Genomic DNA, 8065 nt, shown 5'->3' on the forward strand with positions numbered 1-8065 from the left:
GAATACATAAATCATTAATTTTTCAGCATTCATTTATTTATTTTTCTTTTTGTTTTGAGATGGAGTCTCACTCTGTCGCCCAGGCTGGAGTGCAGTGGCACGATCTTGGCTCACTGCAACCCCCGCCTCCCGGGTTGAAGCAATTATCTGCCTCCGCCTCCTGAGCAGACGGGATTATAGGCACCTGCCACCATACCCGACTGATTTTTTTTATATTTTTAGTAGAGATGGGGTTTCACCATATTGGCCAGGCTGGTCTTGATCTCCTGACCTCATGATCCACCCGCCTCAGCTTCCCAAAGTGCTGAGATTATAGGCGTGAGCCACGGCACCCAGCCAACATTCATTTTTTTCTAACATATGCATTTACAGCTATATATTTTCCTCATATTCAGCTTTAGAAACATAATTTTGATGTTATTTTTCATTATCACTCAGTTTAAAATATTTTAAATATCTACTGCAATTTATTCTTTGAGTCACCAGTTATTTATAAATACATTGCTTAAATCCCAAACATTGGGATATTTCTTTAATTTGTGTTTTTTATTTATTTATTTATTTATTTATTTATTTATTTATTTATTTATTTTTTTGAGACGGAGTCTGGCTCTGTCGCCTGGGCTGGAGTGCAGTGGCCGGATCTCAGCTCACTGCAAGCTCCGCTTCCCGGGTTTACGCCATTCTCCTGCCTCAGCCTCTGGAGTAGCTGGGACTACAGGCGCCCGCCACCTCGCCTGGCTAGTTTTTTTTTTTTTTTGTATTTTTAGTAGAAACGGGGTTTCGCCGTGTTAGCCAGGATGGTCTCGATCTCCTGACCTCGTGATCCGCCCGTCTCGGCCTCCCAAAGTGCTGGGATTACAGGCTTGAGCCACCGCGCCCGGCCTATTTTTTTTTTTTTTATTTTTTATTTTTATTTTTATTTTTTTGAGACAGAGTCTAGCTCTGTCACCGGGGCTGGAGTGCTGTGGCCAGATCTCAGCTCACTGCAAGCTCCGCCTCCCGGGTTCACGCCATTCTTCTGCCTCAGCCTCCCGGGTAGCTGGGACTACAGGCGCCACCACCTCGCCCGGCTAGTTTTTTGTAGTTTTTAGTAGAGACGGGGTTTCACCGTGTTAGCCAGGATGGTCTCGATCTCCTGACCTCGTAATCCGCCCGTCTCGGCCTCCCAAAGTGCTGGGATTACAGGCTTGAGCCACCGCGCCCGGCTAATTTGTGTTTTTTAAATTTAGAAATGGGATCTTGCTATATTGCCTAGGGTGGTCTCAAACTTCGGGGATCAAGCAATCCTCCTGCCTTGGTCTCCCAAAGTGCTGGGATTACAGGCATAAGTCACCACACGTGGCTGGGATATTTCTAATTATCTTCTCGTTACTGACTTCTAGCTTAACCTACCCTGGTCAGGAAAGTTACAGTATTATTTCATTCCTTTGAAATTTATTGAGACTCCCTTTGTGGTCCAGCATATGATCAATTTGGATAAATGTCTCATATTCATCTGAAAAGCATGTATATTATGTAGTTGTAAGGTACACTGTTCTATACATATCAATCAGGTCAAGTTTGTCAATCACACTGTTCAAATACCATATAGCTTTATTGGGTTTGTCACTTGTTCTATCAGCTATTGAGAAGAGTGCTAAAAAACTCCCCACAAAGATTGTGACTTATCTACTACTTCTTTTAGTTATGTCAAATATATTTGAAGCCATTTTATGAAGGCATATAAATTCAGAACTGTTACATCTTACTGGTGAATTGATCTGTTTATTACAAACTATTCCTCTTTATCTCTAGTAAAGCTTCTTGTTGTAAAATATATTCTCGTCATAAAGTCTACACTGCAGTTTGGAATACAGATTGATACCACTATTTCAGAAAACTGTCAGTATCTACTGAAGTTGAACATATACATAACCTATGATCCAGCAATTTCTCTCCTAGAAATAGACCCAAGAGAAATGCATTCATATGTGCACCAAAAGACACATACAAGAATGTTCCTGGCAGCATTTTTCTTTTTTTTTAGAGACGGAGTCTTGCTCTGTCGCCCAGGCTGGAGTGCAGTGGCGCGATCTCGGCTCACTGCAAGCTCCGCCTCCCGGGTTTACGCCATTCTCCTGCCTCAGCCTCCCAAGTAGCTGGGACTACAGGCGCCCGCCACCTCGCCCGGCTAGTTTTTTGTATTTTTAGTAGAGACGGGGTTTCACCGTGTTAGCCAGGATGGTCTCGATCTCCTGACCTCGTGATCCGCCCGTCTCGGCCTTCCAAAGTGCTGGGATTACAGGCTTGAGCCACCGCGCCCGGCCCCCGGCAGCATTTTTCATAGGAGCCTCAATATGAAATCAAATGCCAATAAATAATGGAATGGATAAGTAAAATGTGTTATATTCAGGCGGGCATGGTGGCTCATGCCTGTAATCCCAGCACTCTGGGAGGCCGAGGCAGGCAGATCACCTGAGGTCAGGAGTTTGAGACTAGCCTGGCTAACATGGTGAAACCCCGTTTGTAGTAAAAATACAAAAATGTTAGCTGGGTATGGTGGCATGCGCCTGTAATCCCAGCTACTCGAGAGGCTAAGGCAGGAGAATCGCTTGAACCCGGGAGGCAGAGGTTGTGGTGAGCTGAGATGGCGCCATTGTACTCCAGCTTGGGCAACAAGAGCGAAACTGCCTCAAAAAAAAAAGTGTTATATTCATACAACAGAATTTTAAACAACAATAATAATAATATGTTCACTATATTCATTATATCACCTATAACTAATGTGCAGCAACATGATGAATTGTATATATTTATACTATGCATTATTACAGAATGCATTCATGTTACATATGAAATACAATATTGAGCAAAAGCAGCCAAGCATCATGTCTAAGTGAGATTGACAATAGGAAAAAAAAGTGAAAAAAAAAGAAGCCAAGCAAAATTCAAGTATAGGTAAAATGAGTCTATGGCCATAGAAGACAAAATAATAGTTATATTTGGGAGAAGTGGGTAGTGAGTGAACTGGACAAGACTTGGGCTTCTGTAATACCAGTAATGTTCTACTTCCTTATCAGATTTGAGGTCTGGTTAAAGGAATATGCTCACTTTTATACAAGTCATCAGGTCATATACTTTGATTTTGTACTTTTCAGAATGTATGTTTTATATATCTATATATCTATATCTATATATTTGAGACAGGGTCTTGCTCTGTTGCCCCAGCTGGAAGACAGTAGTCCAATCGTGGCTCACTGCAGCCTCAACCTCCCTAGGTTCAAGCAATCCTCCCACCTTATCCCTGAGTACCTGGGACCATAGCAGCATGTAACCATGCCTGGTTGACTTTTGTACTTTTTGTAGAGATGGGATTTCACCATCTTGTCTGGGCTTGTCTCAAACTCCTGGGCTCAAGCGATCTGCCCAGTGGGCCTCCCAAAGAGCTGGGATTATCACCATGCCTGGCCCAGAATGTATGTTATACTTCTAAAACAACACGATATATCATGGTATCAGCAGATTCATTAAAGATTAGAATACCAAATGACCATGTGTTAGAATACAAGATTACTATTATGTTTATAAACTGTCGGTAGGAATTTAATTTGTAAAACTATATTGTATATCAGTTCAGCATTACCTAGGAAATTTGAAGATGCAAAATGTACTGTATGGCCCAGGAATTCCTTCATACACTTATATCCTAGGAAGGTATGCATGTGTATATACTAGTACATGTGTAAAAACATTTTCACAGCAGCCCTGTCATACAGGAAATAACCAATATCTGAACTGCAGCTATGTATAACAGCGAGGGTGAGGCTAACAAATATAATATTTTATTTTGTTTTTTTATTTTTATTTTTTGAGACAGTTTTGCTCTTGTTGCCCAGGCTGGAGTGCAATGGTGCAATCTCTGCTCACTGCAACTTCCGCCTCCTAGGTTCAAGTAATTCTGCCTCAGCCTCCCGAGTAGCTGGGATTACAGGCATGTGCCACCACGACTGGCTAATTTTTTTGTATTTTTAGTGGAGACTGGGTTTCTGCATGTTGGCCAGGCTGGGCCCGAACTCCTAACCTCAGGTGATCTGCCCACCTCGGCCTCCCAAAGTGCTGGGATTACAAGCGTGAACCACTGTGCCTGGCCCAAATATAATATTTTACAAGAAAGCCAAGACTCAAAACAACATCATACAGTACAATTTCATTTATATAGTGTTAAAAAGGTAAAACTAAACTATATTGTTTAGAGATAAGCAGATATGTGGTAAAAACAAAACAAAACTTTTTTTAAAAAGTCAAGAATAACGAGTACCAAAGTCAGGATAAGTGTTACCTGAAGAGGGAGGTAGGGTAAGTTTACTCTGGTGGAAGGATGAGCGGGCCCTTCTGGAGTGCTGAAGCAAGCTTTTGAGCAGAGGGTCTCTTTATAATTACTTCTTAAACTACACGTCTATATTTTAACTAGTTTTCTGTATTATGTAATACGAAGGGATTAAACAAAGAAAACCAAATATAGGCCAGGAGCAGTGGTTCACACCTGTAAACCCAGCACTTTGGGAGGTCTCACCTGAGTTCAGGAGTTCAAGAACAGCCTGTCCAACATGGTGAAACCCTGTTTCTACAAAAATATAAAAATTAGCCAGGCATGATGGCAGGTGCCTGTAATCACAGCTACTCAGGAGGCTGAGGCAGGAGAATCACTTGAACTCGGGAGGCGGGGGTTGCAGTGAGCTGAGATCTAGCTATTGCATTCCAGCCTGGGTGAGCTGAGATTGTGCCATTGCACTCCAGCCCCGGCAACAGAGCAAGACTCCGTCTCAAGACAAAAAAAAAAAGAAAACCAAATATTAAGAACCATACATATTTTTAGTGAAAATACAAGATATGAAATGGTAAATGTCATAAGATTCCAATCTTGAAAGTAACGTATGTGTGCATAGGAAACTCACTAGAAGGAAATAGACCAAAATATTACTGGGTTATTTCTGGATAGTAGATTTACTTTTGCTGTTTGTATCCCCCTATTTTCCAAATTCTTTAGAATTGTGTGGGTGTGTGTGAGACAGAGGAGGGGGCAGTGTGTGTGTGTTTAAAAAAACAAAACTTTAGCACACTGGGAAAAGTGTTCTATTTTCTAAATTAATAAGTGAACATTTTGTAGAAAGTAGTAACAGACGACTGGGCTCTCTGTATCCACCCCAAGGCTTCTAATCATTTTCTTGAATAGAAACTTGTAAGAACCAGGTCACTTGCTGACTCTATGTTAACCACGACTATCCAGAGAAGAGAAGCAAAAAGGAAACCCAATGCACCTTGTATTTGGTTTGGTCAACAGTCATTCTTCCTCTGGGTAACTCTCTGAGGACAGCAGAGCTGAAGAAGAAAGGAATCATGAGATGCCAGGCCTTTCTTGTGGCTCAGACTGAGCAGATCAGAGGTCATTCTGGATCTACAGCTACTATCTATGAAGAGAAGAAGGGATGGGGGAGGTCAGAGAAGTGTAGGCGGTCCGGCACGGTGGCTCAAGCCTGTAATCTCAGCACTTTGGGAGGTCGAGGCAGGCGGATCACCTGAGGTGGGGAGTTCGAGACCAGTCTGACCAACACAGAGAAACCCCGTCTCTACTGAAAACACAAAATTAGCAGGGCGTGGTGACGCATGCCTGTAATTCCAGCTACTCGGGAGGCTGAGGCAGGAGAATCGCTTGAACCGGGGAGACGGAGGTTGCGGTGAGCCGAGATTGCATCATGCACTACAGCCTGGGCAACAACAGCAAAACTCCATCTTAAAACAAAACAAAACCAGAGAAGCGTAAGATGTCCTGAGCATTCTTGGTATCAGAGGGGTGATGTCTCTCCTATCCATGAGAATCTGTCCTGACCTCACAGGGAGAGCTGGCGTCACAAAGACAGTCACAAGCACCCCATACACAATGCTGCAGTCACCGAGCCACCATGGGGACCCACATACACCTCCACAGGCACACCTCACCCAAACAATAACACGATATATGGTCACACAATCATTGTCCCACATCTACCTCGAGGATACACTGTCACACTCGCATGTTTACAGACCCCTCAAACATAGCACCATTCAAAACCAGAGTGCCACAGATAGTCACAATGTCACACTCACTACTGAGCCACACGAAGTTACAGTTCCCCCCTCCCCAGGACCCCTACTGAGCACTACACACAATCACACATTAAAAATAACACAATGACCATTAGGACGCACATATTGTCACCCCGGCACAATTACACGCACTTTCCAACCGCAGACACAGTGCCACATAAAGTTACATGGTCACACTCTCACATTCTCACGTTGTCACTCAGTAAGGCATCCAGTACACTTAAGCGCTGCTAACAGTCATACAAACACAATTACACACGCACCCCTCAGAGTAACACACAGTCACAGCCTCATCAGATTCTCTCCACACACCCTCCACAATGTCACGCAAAGTTACAGACACACACAATCACAGTCCCAACACGGGACACAGTCATACCTACACACACAGCCTTACATTGTTACAATCACACAACCACAACGAGTATATAAAATCACACCCGCGCACACAGCAAGGCACAGTCACATAAGGTAACACTCACACACGTTTAGTCCACGCCTCGCGCCTGCCTCCCCCCTACACCCTCCATCAGCCCGACCAACTCATACATGTCTGACACTCCAAACCAGCCTGGTCAGTCCCTTCAAACTCCCAGGCACGCACCTGCGGGTCGAGCCGAGCCCGCAAGACCCAGGCCGCTCACCGCGCACTTCCCCTACCCTTGAGGCCGAGGGTCCAGCAGGCAAATGAAACGGCTGCCTTGGACTCGCGGGGACCTCTGGGAAATACAGTCCGGAGTAGGACCGCGCCGAGAAGATGGCGCCCGGTCCTTCGGGTTCGTGCCGCTGCACAGTTCGGGGACATCCCTGCTCCCCACTCCGAACAGCTACTCTGCGTCTCCGTGATCCAGACACAGGCTCAGAGTGAAACTGCCATAGGACGCAGGCCCTGCACTCTGAAGACAATCTTCCTCCATGGTACTGGCCAACCCCAGGGAGTTCCCTGAGAAACAGGAAAAGGTCGCCAGTTTCGGGCCAGACGTTGATTAGAGCCGCAAGGATTTCTGGGAACTGTAGTCTAGAGCCGGAAGGGGTGAGGCTCTGGGGCAAGTGGAAGGAGGTCCCTTAAATGACTTTCTCCCCCAAGCCGACCCACCATGCAGAGCGCACCCAGGACCCCGGACTCTACTAGGCGTTATAACCCTCTCCGAGAATGCTAGACTGATTAAATCGTCATTTTTGCCTTCGTCCGTGGATGAGCCACATACTGTATGATTGCATTTATATGAAATATTTAAAATAGGCAAATCTACGGAAAAGGAGTAAGTTAGAGTTTTTTAGGACTAGCAGGATTAGGGGAACTGTGAGTGGTAATAGCTAAAAGGTTCCTTTTTGCAGTAATGCAAAGCTTCTTGAATTAGATAATGATGTTTGCATAACTCTGAATACTCTAAGAATGACTGAATGCTACACCATAAACGAGCTAATGATCTGATTTGTAAATTATATTTGTGTGCATGTCTTTTAAAAATCAACTTTACTGAAGCATAATTTAGATACAATAAAATGCCCTCATTTTAAGTGAACCGTTCGATAAGTTTCAACAAATGTTTAAATCCTTGTCACCGCCATCATAATCAGGATATAGGACATTTTTTAAAATTAAAAAAAATTTTAAGCTTTTTAGTTAAATTTCTGTGGGCATATAGTAGGTGTATATATTTATGGGGTACATGAGATTTTTGATTGTTTCGTACAGGCATGCAATGCGTACGAATCATATCATGTAAAATGGGGTGTCTATCCCCTCAAGCATTTATCCTTTGTGTTACTGGATATTTAATTTTTTAAATTTTTTTATTTTTTGAGTTGGAGTCTAGCTTTGACACCGAGGTTAGAGTCGCAGTGGCGCGATCTCGGCTCACTGCAAGCTCCGCCTCCCAGGTTCAAGTGATTCTCCTGCCTCAGCCTTCCGAGTAGCTGGTGTTACAGGCGCCCG

The 8065-nt window shown here is 44.0% G+C and overlaps 1 protein-coding gene across 5 annotated transcripts in view; it reads right to left on the minus strand.

The window, feature by feature from the left end:
- ZNF383 (zinc finger protein 383) overlaps positions 1-7784 on the minus strand; it is a 30867-nt gene extending 23083 nt beyond the window's left edge. The window contains exons 1-2 of one of the 5 annotated variants that reach the window (XM_023229328.3): positions 6787-7784; positions 5301-5361 (exon numbers count right to left, since the gene is read on the minus strand). The gene's annotated coding sequence lies outside the window, so the exon portion shown is untranslated. Of the gene's footprint in view, positions 1-5300; positions 5451-6675 lie in introns of all 5 variants that reach the window. The other 4 variants (XM_023229326.3, XM_023229325.3, XM_023229323.3 and 1 more) reach the window with 4 other exon arrangements.
- Positions 7785-8065: the final 281 nt, after the last annotated feature.

This window comes from Piliocolobus tephrosceles, chromosome 21 (assembly GCF_002776525.5).
Source record: "Piliocolobus tephrosceles isolate RC106 chromosome 21, ASM277652v3, whole genome shotgun sequence".
NCBI classification, from domain to species: Eukaryota; Metazoa; Chordata; class Mammalia; order Primates; family Cercopithecidae; genus Piliocolobus; species Piliocolobus tephrosceles.